Here is an 18,362-nt window from a genome sequence, read left to right as displayed (position 1 = left end):
AGCAAGAGCCCCTCTCAGCCCCTGTGCTCCCATGGGGAGCACTGAAATCAAATGAAAGACACATCTGGACTCCATGTACCAAAGCTGTTTCCTTGGACTGAGCAAAATGTGGCAATTTGTGATAGAAAACATCTCCTGGTGATGTATAGCTAAACCTGGAATACTGGACCCTGCATCTCAGTCTTTTCCACATGGAGTGGTGCAGAGAATATAGGCTCTCCTGCAGCTTTCAACTTCTCTTGTCCGTCTCTTTGAAGTTCATTTTGGGAGCAACTGATTCCTGTAAAGTGAATTCACACATGCCCAGGTCTCAACGTACAGACCTGCTGTTGTTTCACACAGAAACCGTGTCACCTGCTGGGACAGTGTGACTGGACAGTGAGTGTGTGGCTGGGCAGCCCTAGAAAGAGCAAAGATTTGGGGAGGGGAAGGGGCTGAGCTATTAAAGCAATTGTGCTGCATAAGAAGTCCTTGCTGCTTGCAGCATTTTTTCCAAGAAGCAACTGTGTTATGCTGCTAAACACTGTGCTGTTTATAAATTGCTCAACTGTGCCTTTTAAGACATTGCTACCTTGCCTAATTTTCATTTTGGATTAAAGATGTTCTGTTGCTTTCAGGAATACAAAGGAGTGAAAGGTTAGTGCTGAAGGGATAATCACTCAGAAACAAATAGGCTGATACCATGAAAAAATTGCCTTCAGAAATCCTGGAATTTAGATGTAATCAAGGTCTTTGTTAGGGAGGCAATTAGAGCATATCCTCGCCATTTCAATGAAAAATGTTGTGGTTGGATATTGGCCATCTGCTGCAGATGAGAAACACAAGAAAATGTTATTTGGACTAAAGGGCACCACAACATTGGGAATAATATTGTGTCTGAGACGCTACAGAGAGGGAAAGCTGTGTTAGACAGCATTCATGCAGGATTTTCAAAGGAAAGTTTGCTTTTTTTTTACCTTTCAAGAAGAAAATCAATGTTTAAACATACTTTCCTCAGATGTTATGAAAAATTTTAAAACTAAAATTAGAAGAAATGCAATCATTCAGGGATAAGGAAGGGTGGGGTGAATGCATTACAACTGGATTTGTTTCCAGTTTCTCAGTGAAGAATTAATAAAAATATTTAAAAATCTTTTTTATATTTGCTATAATGTGATCACCAGTATTAATAATACTATTTGTAAGAAGATGAGGGAGGAAGAAAAAGGTTTTCTATATAATTCAAACTAAACATGCTCTGTGTCACACTCCCTTGTGGATAAGACTTCCTACTAGAGGTACCTGTGCCAGCAATGGGCTCAAAACCACTGCAAGGATCCATCTCATCTTTCAAGCCCATAGATGGGGTGTCACAGCTAAAGCTGCATCAGGAGACACTTACAGAGGAGCTGTGGGACATGCCTGCTTCAAGTTTGACAGAACTTAGGGTTGCTTTGGAAATCTGTGAACATAATTACGGGAAAGGGGAGGTATGTAATGTGTCCAGCTACTGTACAATACTAATACATGCCAAAAACAGTTTCATTCATCTCAGATCCTAGTATGAATTTCCCAAGCAAATATCTTAAAGTTTTACTTGGAAGCTCTGCGCATTTGATATGAAAAAATCTGCAGGGCAGTGAAGGTAGGGCCCTCACTCTTCTTGTATAATCTCCTAGCAGAGGTTTGCAGCTTTCTATGGCATTGTGCCACCTTCTTGTATCTTGTACCATACTGCATTTGGAGTTTTATAGCCTACTGAGTCCTACAGATCTGTAGGGGTAAATGCATTGTAATTCCTTTATAAGCCTCCTCTCCATATGAACAGTGGGAAAAGAAAAGACTACAAAGCAATTTGAGATTGTAAGACATAACATTCAAGGCCCCTAATTACTTGGTCAACACAAATGTTTTAATTTCATTTAACAAGAGATAGAGCAGTTAGATTATGAAAGGTTAGGTGCATAAATGTCTGTGCTTTCCAGATAGGAACTGAGCCCTCTGGCCAGGAGCACAGGAACCAAGGTCAAGACTCTCCCTGGTGCTTCCTTTTTTATGGGGATTTTGGTGTAATCAAGAGGCATCATAACAGTTTATCCTGGCTCTGACTCCAGTTGGACAGAGAGCATGTTGTGAAATACAGGCAAAATCATTATGGTCTAAGTTAATGACTTCAGAAAAGTAGTGTTGAAGAAGAAAATATTTTTAAAGCATGAGCGCCTATTTGGATAAGGCATTTCAAACCTATCTCATTTTCCTCTCACAGGGTGACAAGTCCTGTGGATGGAAGAACAGTAGTAGTCACCTCTGCTGACTTCTGAAATGTTGTAACAATATGACCAAAGCCATCAGCCTACAAGAATGTCTACAAGAAAATTGGAGAGAGACTTTTTGCAAGGGCATGTACTGAGAGGACAAAGGGACATGGCCTTAAAATAGGAGGACATGTTTAGATGGAACATAAGGAAATTCTTTACTGCAGGGGTGGTGAGGCACTGGGACAGGTTGCCCAGAGAAGCTGTGGATGCCCCATCCCTGGAAACGTTTAAGGCCAGGTTGGATGGGGCTTTGGGCAACCTGGTCTAGTGGAAGGTGTCCTTGCCCATGGCAGGGGGGTGGAACTGGATGATCTGCAGGGTCTCTTCAAAACCAAACCATTCTATGATTCTGTGTCTATAATTATGCTATAAATTACACCAGATAAATCTGCTGCTACAGACTGATGCACAAAACCATGTTTCACCAGCCAATAGCTCAAAGTGGAAGGACAGATCTCATGGATTTGTGCCAGTCCAGTCCTGTTCAATCTTCTCAGTAATAATGATGTTACTATTTGTGGAGTGTACAGAGCTGAGAGAAAGGGCAAGCATACCAGAGGGCAGGGTTCAAATTCAAATGAACCCAACAGACCCCGGTAGTAGCTTGAAAATCCAGAGGGATATTTAAGAGGAAAAAAAATGCACCAAGCAATATGAGCAAAAGCACAAATACCAGATGGAGAACAAGCATGAAGTAGAGCAAACAGACTGGTTTTATAGCAGATCACAGACTGAAAGTGAGTGGTGAATGTGTCCTTACCAAAAAACCACAAACATCCTATCAGGATGCACAGTCCAGAGGATAGCCAGCAAGCTGCAGTCATTCACATGCTCTGCCTGTCACTACCAAAGCTTCTGAGATCATTCTCAGGTTTGAGCAAGGCTGTCCAAAATGAATGGATCGATGCAGACAATTCAGAGAAAAGCAATGAGGCCCCAAAAACATTCTTTAAATGGAAATGTGAAATTACTAGGGAGAAGGGATTCAGGGAAGTGAGACTGGTCAAAGGCACAGAAGGCTTGTATTGACACACCAAATTCCTTGGATAGGTAAGATGTGCAATAAATGTAGGTCTACACACGCATAGATCTATCTATTCATACACATGGTTTAGTCACATCCAGGGATACAGAACCAAGCTCCTGTTCTCCACCTCTGAAATTTTCATGGAGTCAAAGCAGCAGAGGCTAACTCACCTCTGCAGCATGTGCTGTGAGGGTCATCATTCAGTGCACCTCTCCTCAGCTTCACAAGTACATGTTCTCACAGGGCAACAGCTCAGTACACGAAGAAGAGGCAATTTGAGCAAGAACTACAGCAAAAGAGTAGAATACTCAAAGCACAAACAACATGCCTGATTTTATTCTACTACTTGCATTTTCTATCTGATTGGGCATAAAAAATGGGAGATTGAAGTTACTTGTACCTGAAACATATTGGCAACAAGTTATTCCATTTGTCCAAGGTATACAAGCAGCTGGAAGTTAGATAGTTCGAGAGGAAGGAAAAAGAAAGAAGAGAGAGAGGAAAAAAAATGAAATTACCTAAAAAACCTTAAATCTCTCATTGTTTCAGAGTTGATGAAGTGCTTGCAAAGTAGAAGACACTGTATCTCCTGAAAAAAATATACTTGTCACCCTGACACAGTTACAGATCAGATGGTGATTAAATCAGTTGGTCAGATTGAGGATTCAATCCATGTATTGGCCATTCACTCAAGAGTTGAACTTGGTGATCACTGTAGGTCCCTTCCAGTTCAGAATGTTCTGTGATCTCAGAAGTGTCATCATCCCAATGTTTTTCTAGGATCAGGAAAGAATTTCTATATTGTTCTTTTACACGAGTTTCAGATTATTCATAGGAGTCTGTGAAAAAAAATTGAAGAATGTACTTTTTGGATTTTATTTTAACTGTACTCCAAAAAGAGTTCTTCCCTCAAATCCATAGGCTCTGAATTCTCAGAATCTGCCTGTATGGTACCTATGAGCACTTTGGGGTAGGAGATGTACATTGCACTGAAGATATTCTCAAGCTCCACGACAACAACAGCTCTTCCATCTGGAACCCCTCTGACAGCTCCTGGTTGGCAACACAGGGACATCAGTATGATTTATATTTTTGATGTAAGGCTGTGCTTTCAGAATTAATATCTTATAAACAGTTAAAGTGATAAGGGAAAAGGCCAAGGATATTTCTTACTGCTCAGATAAATTCAGTTACCTCTACCTTTGTCAGCTACTGCTGGGTATCTACTGGGCACCTTCTTCTGGAGGCAGAGTTCATTGAGAGTGACAGATGAGGGACCCATCCCCTGCTACTGGCAGAATACATAATTCCTGAAAAATATCCAGCATGGACAACAGCAATCAGCCCAGTCAAAACCAACTTGCTGAAAAAGGCCCTGCAGTGTTAAGGCTGGGCTGAGTGGATTGGTATCCCCTGATCATGGTGTGCCCTGCTCCAGGTAGCAGTCACAGCCAGTTTGCTTCCTCCATGTGAGATCCTGCCCTGGGCACCTGCAGCACTTCCCCTCCCAGGGCCAAAGGCCTGGGATGTGCCCCCACCCAGGCTGCAAGTGCAGTTTCTGCTGCCTGACTGCATCCATTTCCACCTAGGAAGGTTAGAGAAGGAGGGATTTGGCATTGTTCTCCCAGCAGCTTGCAGCATCCTGCCCTGGTGGAAACACCATCTTAGAATCTATTTGGCCACTAAAAGCCAAACCACCAAACAAAGCAAATCCTCTACATGGCATTTAGATGGGTGGCCATAACCACAAGGGGATTAAAGCACATCTTTTCTCCTTTTTGCCCATAGCTGAAGCTTACTCCTCCTGGTGACCCACACTGCTCACAGCTCACTGTGCCCACATCTGCTTTTACCAGACACATACCAGCTGTTCTCTGCCTCTTCTTCTAACTCCATATTTTCCATACCTGCTTAAATATCTTCCATACCTGCTTCCATACTGGTTTAACTTAATGTCCAATTATGCACCTTTATCCTGATCATCAGGGAGGGAAACAGAACAGAACCTGTCCATGTTTGTCTGGGTGCTGGGTGTTTCAGTCTGTGCTGGCCATGCATATAGGGGTGTGTGTAGCATGTGTGTGGCCACATGCACCTTTTGGCCAGTCGGGCTGCTGACTGTGTCTGAGGCAGAGATTTGCTTCAGCCTCACCTTTGTGGGGCCACTGAATTCAGTAAACCCAGGCAGATATCCCTGTTGTGCCTCCTGTGACTCAGCCATGAGTTCCTGTATGTTGCCATCCCTCAGTCAAGCCTTGGTTTCACAGTGAGTTTTAACAAGTATACTACTTGATCTGGATCTAGTGAATTGCTGAATTTAACACTCCTCTCCTCTTGAATCCTGGCCTCTGATGTCCTTAATGCAGTGTAGACATTTTCCCCTAACCCACCATGCATATCAATATTTGAAATACATCCCTACTACAGTTCTTGGAAAATGGCAAACACCTTCAGGTGATACTTTAGCTGACGTATTTTAAATATATTCTTTTGGAGATGAATAACAGCTCAGAAACGTCCTTTCTTTTCAGTGCCTGATAAAGGATTTATGTTATTGACTGATACTTGATGTAACAGCTCACTGAGCTGAAGGTTTGGTAGCTCTCACCACTATTTTGGCTGAGAGATCTGTGACTGAGCTCTCTTTGGTGTCAGAACCCCAAGGATTATACAGCTGGAGAGTGGTGGTGTGCTGGTGATGCAATGAAAACCCTCACACATCTCTGACTGTGTGCCAGTGACTCACCACAATGTCCATTTGGGTAATTCAATCTGTGTTCTCCTAAGAGGATCAGTTCTGTTAACTGTGATCTAAACAGCATTGATTCTGTTAAAATATCTGAAGATCATCTACTGAGATGAGCAGAGAAGATGACCATTTTCCTTCCACTCAGCTGTGAAAGCATGGTCTCAGTCATACACAGGCATACATGGTTAAACGTGGTGCTGGGTTTTGCCTCTGCGTGCCTGCACTGTCCTGCTTGCTGCTGCCTCTCTTCCTGCTCTTTCAATGGCTTTGACAGTCTGTCCTGCTTCTTGGGCTGAGTGGTTGGGCAGTACTGATGGCTGCTTTCCAGCTGATTTCCTATCCTAACTCAAAAGTAGCTTAATTTTGTATTATTTTTTATTAATAATTTTAATATAATTTAATATTAATATTTTATTAATTTTCCCAACACTACAATTAATTTTTAATTGTAGTGTTGGCAAAATGTGTGGAAATCCAGGAATGAGAAAGTCCTTCTTGACTAAACGAAATATGCTGTTGTATTGTCATAGCCTAGTTTGGGCTCTCATGAGGAGACTCTCACAAACCTGACAAATGCTCAAAATACTGGAAGCAAAACCAACTCTAAATCTTTGTTCCTCATTTGTTTCTAAAAATACTGCAGTTTTTCTACTCACAAAGCAGCAACAAAAAATAGAAACGAGATTCTAAACTTTCATTTCAGACCTCTCATCAGGAAATTACTCCGGACTCTCCAGAGCAGTTTTTGCAATGAGTTTCTCTTCTCTTGGTAAGTCTGTGGAGAGAACTTTCAGCAGAGGGGGAAAGGGTGAAACATGGAAATTATGTTAGAGTTCAACAACATCATGATGTTTATGTCCCAGAGAAAAGGGGAACATCACCCCAGGGACTTGAGTTGAGCATCTACATTGTGATCACATGATGGAACATTGAGATCCAAGGCCAGGCAATGGAAATGTGACCAGCGTCACTCCCAGGTGTGGTGCAAGGATGTACCACAGCCAAGAGGAAGGGAAGTCCTTTTTTCAATAGCAGAAAATTCTCCAAGCACCATCTGGATTTGAATAGAAGCACTCGTTAAAGGAAATAACTTGTAAATGATGACACTACCCTTTGCAATTCACATGGCTTTCCACACACATCCTTCTCACAGCGCACAAACAAACACACAGAGCTGATGTACTCCTACTGTTTACAAACACTGTGACAAAGAGAGGACATGGCCAAAGGACAGAAAACCTGAAGTGTCTTCTTTAGAGTCCAAATGTGTGATAGAGAGCATAAACCTCCTTTCCTTAGTTAACCCAAGCAATCCATTTGTTTTCCTTAGTTAGCCTAAGAAATCCATGAGCTTAAAATGCAGTAATTATTGTGATTGACTCCTGTGCAATGACTGATGGGGAAGAGGTAACCCTGAAGACTTAGCAAGGCTATATCACTACACATTTTTTGCCTTTCCTTCTGAGGCTTTTCTATGACATCTGCCTGCTGTTTGGTCTTACAAAAACCCCAAGAACTCTCAAAAATTTGAGCTCAGTAAGAGTTTGTGGAAAAGTAATAAAAATCAACAATATATATTGTTAATTCTTATACCCTACAATATTAATTGAAAATAACACAATAAATTGAAAATACACAATAATACATTGTGTATTTGATATCTGTCCATAGACTGTAAAACAGTTCTTTATCCTTTTGGGAATTTCATCTACAATTTCTATAGAAAATATGCTTTTTTCTATCAAAATGAGTGATTTTTTTCTCTAAATATATTCCCATTTTCTCTCTTGGTTGTGACTACCCCCTATACTAATAAGACAAAAAGTACAAGATGACAATTTAAACAGCCATTCCTGAAAAGGATGCGTTATCTGATGGAGTTCTCTTGTTGCTAGCAATATGAAAGCAGAATAATTTGTTATTACATCTTCTGGCTAAATGTGAAGGACATTTGTAATCCAACTGCAACAATATGATGAAACCAGGACTAGCAACCCTTGTGGTAAACTGTACTGACAGAGAGGACAGTTTCAATTCCCAAGGAATTCATGGTGCAAGGAACCATAGTATCACACCTGTCTCTAAGAAAGCAGATTTACTCCTGTATGGCAGCTAAGCAGTAATGGAAAAAAAATTGCTCCTTTTGGAATCACTGGTTGTAACTGTGAGAGATTCTGTAGTCAATACAAGCAATTTCCATGGGTTGGGGAATGTTCTCAAAAGTGAGGCTGTGCATTTGTCCTTGCAAAACTGATTCCTTTCACCTTTTCAGAACTCATTTCTGTTGGGGTTTGTCCAAAAGTGAGGTTCACTCCCTTGCTGGCACAGCCAAACTTCAACATGTAAGTGGGTGAATATCCAAAAATGTAATAAGCAGCCACTGGTAGCTGCTAATCACAGCATCTGGGAAGTGATGCTCATTTGGAAAAAAAGCAGATTAGATTTGGCAGATGATGTCCTCTCCCCCATGAGCACAACATTTGCTGTTCTGTCATCTTCTTGAGCAGATCTGATCCAACTCTGTATATCCACAGCAAGGCAAACTGCTTTTTACTGTGCCATGTTCACAGTCACTCACTGAGGGCAATCCAGTCGTATTTATAGTTGTTTAAAAATACTCTTAGTATTTTTACAGGAAAAGGCAGAAAAGAATTCTTCCAAAGATCCCACTTTTGTTCAGCACTGGTTTGGCACTTTCCAACAGACTTCACTTTAGAGTTTCATGCCAGTCTCTCCTCTATCCAGGTAATGTACCCAAGCCTTTTCCTCACTTGTGCACTGCCTTATTGGCTGCAGGTATTCCTTGTCTCTGGTTTCCCTCTCACAGAGTCTGAAGATGACAAGTTTGGGCATCTTGTGCTAAGGATTTTAGGGATTTCACTTGGATAGGACTTTGTGGTTTATGTTGAATCTTTTTGTGAATTTTCCCAAAGAGCTCTCAGGTAGTAGTTAGAAATATGATCCAACATCTGGGATGGCTTCCTCTGTAAATAGATTTGCCCACATTTTTGTGCAGGCCTTTTTGAGAGTGTGGAATTTTTTATGGGGTAGCTTACACATAAATATATAACGAATATATAATGAAGCCCTGTGAACTTTGGAGAGAATAGAGTGAGAAAGATGATTTCCCATTACCTAATTTTCCTAGAAGACAGTAGCTCTGAATTAAAATGGAGAGGCCACAAGCTCCAGATTAAGGTACCCTGAAGATAAAGTTGAGTGAAAGAGTGAAAGAAACCTACACTACTTGTAACTGAAAAGGTAAAAATCCTTTGTTGAAAATAAAAGCAACAGTTGTAAAAGTCCATTTGCTGGGTCATGTCCATCCTCTCACCCATCAGCAGGGCTGCTCCTGATCTGTTCATCCACAGCCTGCGTTGATACCAGGGGTGGCCCTGACCCAGGTGCAGCACCTCCCACTAGGCCTTGTTGAACCACTACAATATTACTGATAGACATCATCAAAATATATTTAGGAGGTCCTGAAGGTGAAAATCTGTGACAAATATTTGCTAGCACTTGTAAAAAATGAAGGCAATGTGTATGACACATCCAGTTGGTGGACATGGAGTTGCCATTACTAAAAGCAGGCAACACTGGTGGTAACTTGATGGAGTCCCAGCATAGCTCTTCCTTATCCAACTACAAAATGTTTTCATCCTCTGCACAAAAAAGTGTGTACACAGTCTTCATTCATGCCCCACATTTTTTAAAAAGCTTCATTTCCTAGTTTGCTTTTGATGATTTTCTGAAGTTATCATCTTGCTGTTTTGCTGTGTCTGTTGGAAATTTTATAAACTATTTTAAAAGACTTCTGAGACAACATGTTGTTGGAGGAAGCTGGAATATTGTTCTCCAGACGGATGTTTTAACACAGCCAGCTGCCTTTTATGTAGTACAGAGGCAGGGGAGGTTGATGCCACCTTAGAGGAAGGAAGATTTCTAGAAGTGCAGCTCTAGCACATGTTGCATGCCATTGCACAGAAATCCAAGCTCTCAGAAATGCTTAACTAGCCCTCATTATTCCATTGTCATCAGTCCCAAACATAGGGAACCCTAAAATCTGTCCAAACCCACAGTACTCCACAGCCCTTCCATTAGACTCAGTCCTTACATTGCCAGCAACCACATTTTCAAGCTTTCTCTGCTAATATATTACAGGTTATTTCATTGATGTTTTTCACTGGTTGTTTTGAAGTTTTTTTATGAAACTGAGGCTCTGAGATATTAATACTAATCTGGGGGAGGCAGTTTTAAGAACAGAGGAGCAAAGTAATAAACATGCTTAAATAAAGTTTAAAAAAAAGATGTGAAAAGAAAGTTGATTGACTCCATAAACACAAAACCTAGACATAATCAGCTTTTACATACATATAGAGAGTTACATGACAGCATTGATGGACTGTATGAGGCCCATTGTACTGAAAGCTCTGTTATAAAAAGAAGTCTGACATTTAATATTTTGTCTATTATTTCTTGCCAAGTCTTTCCCAGTCCTCTGAATCCACAGTGTGTATTGAAAGCTCAACTATGCCTACCAGTATGACAAGTCTAGGAATTCTCCTTTCTTTTTTTTTCTCTATTTCTGTTTACTGTGTGTGCTTGTGCATTTTGAAACACTATTCATTGAGAGAGTATTTGAAAGGTCCCCAACATGTGATAGAGATTCATTAAGTCTCACTGAAACACAGCAGGCTGGAAAAGGAAGTGAAAGAATTAGATTTAATCACAAAAGACCAACAATAGCTTTTGGATGTAGAACATTTTAAAAGCCATGAACAAGGTCAGTCCATGTATTTTCTGAGCATACCATACATTGCTTATTGCCAGACTCTCCTGGGGTGATGAGACTGAACACCTCTGAGGTAGTTTGCCATGAAAAGACAGGAATGTGCAAAGCTGGATGTCCAACAGACATGGCTGCATCACTGTTCCTTTTAAGACCTGTCTGGGATAAAGGCCTCCTCAGGAGAGACCCGATTGAGAAGTTACACAGACACACTGACCCTGAAATCAGTCTTTGGAGGCTACATTGACCTTATGGGGCTTTGGTCTGTCTTGCAAGGCAGCTCCAGCCTTTACAGACATTTTGTGCGCAATTCCCTTTCCCCAGGTGCCCAGAGAGATGGCATTTGCAGCAGGCAAGGCTGTCTGCAGGGCCCTCTGGGTGTGCAGTGTCACTGCCCTCTCACTGTGGGGAAGCCACTGACACCTCCCCTCACCTCCTCTGCTGCTGCCATGCCTTCACGGGCTTGGGTCTGTGAGCAGCAATGTCACAAAGCGCTTTAAAAACCTCAATGTGCTTCATGGGCTAATGCAAACCAGCGTGTTCAATATGCTGTCCTCATATATTCATTATTTTATAGCTGGTTCTCTAGAAAAGCTTTCAGCGGTTTGCACTGTCCAGTTAAAAGTATACTAAAAGGACAGGTATGGCATGAAATCAGAAAGAAAAAAAAAGGCAGAAAATAAATCCCAGATTATAAAATTAATTTCCTATCCAGCAGTGAACAATGTCCCAGAAGATCAGAAAAAGCAGCTGCACATATAAAGTCCTGGGTTTTTTACTTGTACAAGAGAGGAAAATAGTAAATCAGTGATTACAGAGTCATGTACTTTTCTTGGTATTTTAAATATGTATTAAATAATCATGTGAGTGCTTCAGTGCCCAGGATTAAGGTCTGCGTTAAAAAGTCACATGCACCCTAAGCAGGGACTCTCTTGATTGTACTTATTTACTTATTCTTTTACTTTAAAGCTGTTTTGGAGAAGATGCAGTTAACCAAACATGGCTCACAAAGTTTTTGAAGCCAATAAACTGCATTACAGCATATTTCTATTGAATTTGTGTTGGTGGCTGATTAGAGAAATTTATATTCATTAAGAATTAGTGCTTTCCAGCATTAATGGTGTGACTTATTACCACACAGAGAACTCAGCATGGTACTAAGAAATGGAAGAAATGTCCACATTCAGAGCAAGTTTATAGTTCAGCATCCCACATTTACTACCTGTAGTCAGACAGGCAGGCACTTCAAGACACATAACCCATGACATCAAAAACATTTGCTTTTCAGCCTCCACTCTGAAGGTAACAATATTTTCTGTCTTGAGATACACTGAAATATGATTCATTTCCACCCTGCCAGTTGTAACAGGGGCAAATGAAAAACCTGTTATGAGAAACAGGTAGCTTGAGGGGAAAGGAAGGAGTAGGACTTTGTTTACATATTCTTGAAAGTGTCAAAGTACATGAGTAGCCTATAAAGCAATGCTAATGCATAGCTTTAGTTTCTTCCTCCATATCTTTTTAGGTTAAATGGTTTTCAAGGGCAAGAGGGCACTGAATTTTCTTCTAAAAATAAATGCAGTAGATGAGCATGAAGAAATGTGTAAGTTGACAAATAATTAAAAGAAAAATTAAAAGGTCAGATTTTAGTGCTATGCTCCTCATGCATCTATGATCCTCAGTGACAACTCTGAGGAATGTTTTTCAGCTAAAAAAAACACCTTCTGAGTCATCACTAGCACTGACTGCATGGCACTGCTATTCTTAGCTATCTGAGTGACAGCCTGACCTAATCAGTGCAGAGTGGGACAGATTTTCCCAATATATGTTTGCTCTAGCCATAAGTCATTTCTGGCCTGTTATTGGGATGCGTATGCCTGATGAGACCTAATCCCTGTTACACCCCTGGAAAGGCATGGCAGATCGTGCAAAAGCTGGCGCTGTAGTAAGTTATATGGGAAATAGAAAATGGGCCTCAGTTCACCCTCCTTCTGAGAGCTGATGACAAGAACAAGTCCTCTGTGCTGGATTCCAACAGGCAGGCCAGAAGTGCAAAGCCTACAGCTTCCTTTCTGTGCCTTGAGTCATCTAGACTTTATTAGGAGAGGACTTTGTTATCCAGAGTGTTTCTAAATGTTAAAAGGAATGGTAAGCAGGAAATGGTCTGGGGCAGTGAGATTTTTGAGCTGTAAGAACACACCGTGATCTGCTATTAGAAGCACCACCACAGGTAGGGAGAACAAACGCAGCACAGCCTCTGTGGCTGAAGGTGGGATGGGTGCTCCAGAGCCAGGTCCCACCAGACAGACTTTGAAAAGCTGATTTCTTGGTCTGCTTGTGTCAAGACATGAGACTTGGCTCAGAGAAAATGGTAAGAAATATCTCCAAAATTGTGGCATCAAAATGGCAATGGATGAAAGGTTGTTAGAGCCCCTGCTTTCCTGCAGGAGACACTGCCGTGAGGCCAAGCAGGAAAATTTCAACTCTTTCTCAGACATCACCTCTTCCAAAATGCAACATATTTGACTTATGCAGTACTAAGAAGTCTGAAATTCATGCATACAATCATCCTCCCAGTACAATTCCTCTTCAGAGTTGAAGTCTACAGAAAAAATAACCAAATAGTGACAACATGGGAAAAGTGAAATACCTGCTTTCTTTGCCAACTCACTAGTAGGCAGGACACCTCCTCTTAAAATTAAAGAGCCTTGAATCATCACTTTGTGCTTCATTCACAGGTCACAGTCACCTTTTCTCTACTCCCTAGGAAACTGTGCTGCTGCGTGCTCATATGAGCCTAAAAATGTCAGCCATGGGAGCTGTGATTTCCCAGGGACAATGAAACATCATTAAAGTTAGCAGAGAGTCCACACTGGGTAAATGCCAGCATCTAAATCTGTCTGTGAGAGACCTGTAAATCTGCTCCCCCATTCTCAAGTGAGGAAGTGCAACTACTGTGCCTATAGGTAGGAGATACCCAGTAATATATCATATCTACATTGTTGGCTATTATATGCTCTTTTTTTTCTCAAATTGGGTTAATAAATCTTCATGGAGAGAAACCAATCTGAATTTGTGATACACTTTTATGGTCTTCCATAAAGATGAGTCAGAGGAAGTAAAAACAACCCTCCAAATGTGATACTTGGGGTAGGTACTTGTACAGGCTTTCATGCCACTTTTGAGTAGCAAAACAAGAATTACTGCAATGCCATATCTTTGTTAGGAAACTCCCATAATTTCAGGAGTTTTGCTAAGTTAAGATATTTCAGTTTGTAAAATGTACCACTCATCTCCCATCTGGAGTGTTGTGGAACAATTTCCCATTTTAGAGCACAGGGAGCCCCTCTAAATCCCTGCATCTTCTCCACAAGTCACCTGGAAGCACTTCCCACAGGGACACCCCACACTGCACCTTTACCTGGCCCAGACACATCCCCTGTGACAGTCCTTGGCTGAGCTGCCAGAGTGTCCTTGTAGGGGGATCCAGTATGGGTAAATAAAGGTGGTATAGAATGTTATCTTATCCCCCAAAGAGTTGGGGCTGAACCAATTACTAAAGATTAGGAGCAGGCCTGATGTTAACAGGCCACACCTGTAGCCAATCAGAAAAGTGTTACAAAAGAGTAGATTGGTGGGAACTGGATTCAGTTGCCTGCTGTGAGGATGAGGAAGAGTCAGTGCCTAGAGCAGCTGCTATAAGAAACATCAAGGAGGCATGAAACACTGGCAATATGGAACCCTTGGGATGTAATGATAATAGAACTTTTAAAATATAACTACAACATGTCCCTGGAGCAGCAGCAGACCATGCTCCCTGTGCCAGCCCCAGTGTTCCAGAGAGCACAGCCAGCCCAGGCCTCTTCCACAAATTGAGGCAAGTCCCTGTGCCCAGCACAAACCAGGTTTGCACAGCTGATTGTTATAGGGATGCTGGGGAAAGGCAAGGCAGCCTGAAGCAAGCACACCAGGATATTATGAGCCCACTTTCCTTTTCCAGGCTATATTTTGCACAGGGTGGGGTCCAAGCAGCAGCTCTGGAAAGCAAAGGAAGCCAGTGAGCCCACCACCCACTCTCTTAGGACCATTCTCTGGGCTGGATGTTGAAGTTGAACATCTTTATAGGAACCCTCAGTGAGTGGGGCCAGGACTGAAATCCATTTCCTGAGCAGTCTGTCAGCCTATTCCAGCAGCCTCCCTCCTTTCCCAGGGATTTGGTTCTGCTGAAGTGAGCCTGGCTCCTTGCCCCAGGCAAGCTGCTGTCAGAGCCAAGCATGGGCTTTCTGCCCCAGCTACACCACTGGTGTTCCCCTCTTTAGGTCGGTGTTCTCCCTTGTACCTCTGTGTTGTTAATTAGCAGCTGCTCAGGTACTGTAAAAATGCAAGAACATTCAATAATCATAATTTATAAATAGGTAACACCAAACAGCCTGGCTGGAAGCCTGTTGAAGCCACTGGGAAGACTTCTGCTGTTCTCAGTGGGCTTTGGAACAGGGCCAAAGGCTGCTCAGCATTAGATAAAGAGAGGTTGATGTCAGGACTATAACACTTAATCTGTATAGTAGCCAGACAAATTGCACAATTAAATTTTCATTAATTATCCCAAATTGTCTTCCCTGGGTTTAAATATTATGTCTTACAGTCTTAAGCTCTGAAACAGTGAAGCGTGTGCCTAACATTGAAAATGCAATTAGTGCCCTGGAATCTGTGCCCTTGTTCCTATTTTAGAGAACAGGAAGGGTTTGTAATGCTCCTGCCACTATGAACAATGGTTTTCACTGATATAGTACTAACGTTTAGTTAGTTACTAATGTTTAGTATAGTACTAATGTTTTTAGTTTCACTAAATAGTACAACATGCACACTCGGGGTAGATGCCTATTTCTAGTGATCATGTATTCCTTTTGCTCTTACTGCTTGAAAGATATAACAGGACTAAGTATATTGAATTTGAGGACAAGCATGGCTGCAGGCTCCATATATTATGGTCTATTTATTTAAAGCAGTGTCTGCTGTTTCATCAACACATTTAAAATGTGATAAAGTTCCTATTGAGAACATTTTTATTATATGATACAAATATTTTATGTTTAGAAGGGTATCTCCGTGGTTACTGACTGATGCTACTACACAGAGAACAGAGCTTCAGGAGCGGCTAAAACAGGAAAGTTCTCTAACTAGCAAATGAGGGAACCAATTTTCTGGGCTACTGATACCCACCAGGCTAAGAATGTAATCTGTGGAGTAATAGCCTTTGGGCAGCTTCCAAACAATGCTGTGTTGTGGGAAGGAAGCTATAATGCAGTTGTGTCCCTGTCGTATATTGACTTCTGGGTCAAACAAAGCCTGGAGTGATTTGGAATTCACTTGCAGTGCCACTGCTTACTGCAGCTACTTTGTGAAGGAAGCTATTGTGGATGAGAGAGAAACAAAAAGCATTTGATCCTTGCAGTCCTCATGAGACGGCTATGAATTTATGGCAATTTTTTTCTTCCGAGGCAGCAAAGGAACAGATTACTATCTTATTATAGATCAGCATTTTTACAAATGCTGAACAGCAAATGCTCCTTGGCATTGCTTACTAGGGATGTGAAAAGGAATTATTCAAATTACTTAGAAATTGCCTGACAGCACTTTTGAGATAAAGATGCATTGAAATAAAGCATTGCTTACCTAGAGATAACAAGGGAATTGCTGTACTGGATCAGACTGGAAGTGCTTTTAGGACCTGATCTCTAGCAGTGGCAATCTATGGGTGATGAGAAGAGCAAACAAGAGTAAGCAGGGCACGTACCAAGTGATCCTTCCCCTTCATACATCCCCCCAGACTTCACATACTCTCAAATGAGGCCCTGCTGGAGCTCACATGAACATTCCTAAATGAAGAGTCTGGTTGCTGCTCTCCACAAATTAATTTATACATTTGACCTTCCCACCATTCTGGGGCGTCTGCTACCACCATACAAAAATTTGAGTTACTACATGAAAATAAGAGTCATTTGCTGCTTGCCTGTTAGCTGCCTGAAGTGCTGGAATTCTGCAAAAATTGCAGAGGAAAACAACATTTTGTACTTTATCGTCCCCAGATTACTTTGTCTCTTTCACATCTGACCTTGATTATTTTTTCACAAGTTAAAGGTTGACTTCAGCTTGAAAGAACAAATTATTAGTCAATCAGTCAATCTTTCTGTACCTCGTTTTCTCCAGTTATAAAAAGGAGTTTCTGATGTTAGGTGTATTTCTAAAATTTTATTGCCACCCCCACCTCAATGTTCAGGAAAACTCAACTAACAGAATGGTTTGGGCTCTTCCTGATATTTTAGTAAACTTCCTGATATTGCAAAGTTAATGGAAACTACAGGATACTGTTAACTCAGTTTTCATGCAAGAAACTTGATAGATATGTTAGGGGGAAATAAATGCCTGACTGAAAAAGAATTCATGTTTTGCTGTTCACTAAAACAGTGGGAAAAGCTGCATAGACATCACTCATTTACTTTTTTCAGCTTGTGTACCTGAAAAACAGAAAGCTGACAAATGGTCAGAAACAAAACACTTGTGATAGATGTGAACATACCAGCCATGTGCAACAAAGGAATGAAAATGACCTCTGATGAGGTTAGTGAGCTAACCACTGGGAATGTGATCCCATCTTCTTGAATCAGAGGCAGAATTCCTAGTTAAATTCCCAGGACCATTTATGAATCTTAATGGGTAAACCATCTTTAAAAGAGGGGTGTGGTTGTAGCTTTTTGAACATCATCTTTCAAATTCCCTGTAGACTTTAGCAAAACTATTTTGATTTCTGAAATTGCACTTCCACAAAAGAATCTTCTCCCATATGCTGCCAAACTGCCTAGACAGACTAGCTAAAACTTCTGCCTGTCCAGAACCACATGTGAAACAAAATCATTTGCTTTTTAATATAAGGGGCACAAGTATCTGGAAAAAAAAATTAAAATCGTCCTCCCACCTTTCAATGAACTTCTGCCTAATATGACTTGCTTGCTACATTTCTTTAAACTCATAAAAATATACCAAACAGCCCTGCCCCTGTACTTTAGTGAAATTTTAGCTGGCTGCAATTATTAGAAAATGACATGATTACCTATTCAAGGCTGAAGCATGTCCAGCAGCAAAGGAAGTTCCTGCCCAAAGCAGTAGGGATGTACTTGACTTGTGCCAGAAGACAGGACCATCAAACCTGTCTCTGTTTCCCTCTGCTGAGGTCAGGATGCTCAAGAAACAGTTCAGGTCACAGCAACCTTGGGCTTCCTCATGTCTGAAGGCAGCCATTTCAGGACCTTTGCCTCATTTCAAATTCCCTTCTAAAATCTGAGAGTATTTTTACCTAATTTATTTATTCCTCAGACTGATATTTAGGCATATCACTCTAAATGTTTTGCTTAACCATTAAAAATGGGCCTGTATGTCCTTGCTCTGCAAATAAAAATTCTTGTGAGCAGTTGTTTTGTAGAAGTCTCGCTCAGATACTTGATG

Source organism: Zonotrichia albicollis, chromosome 1 (assembly GCF_047830755.1).
Source record: "Zonotrichia albicollis isolate bZonAlb1 chromosome 1, bZonAlb1.hap1, whole genome shotgun sequence".
Lineage (NCBI taxonomy): Eukaryota > Metazoa > Chordata > Aves > Passeriformes > Passerellidae > Zonotrichia > Zonotrichia albicollis.
This window is presented reverse-complemented; position numbering follows the sequence as displayed.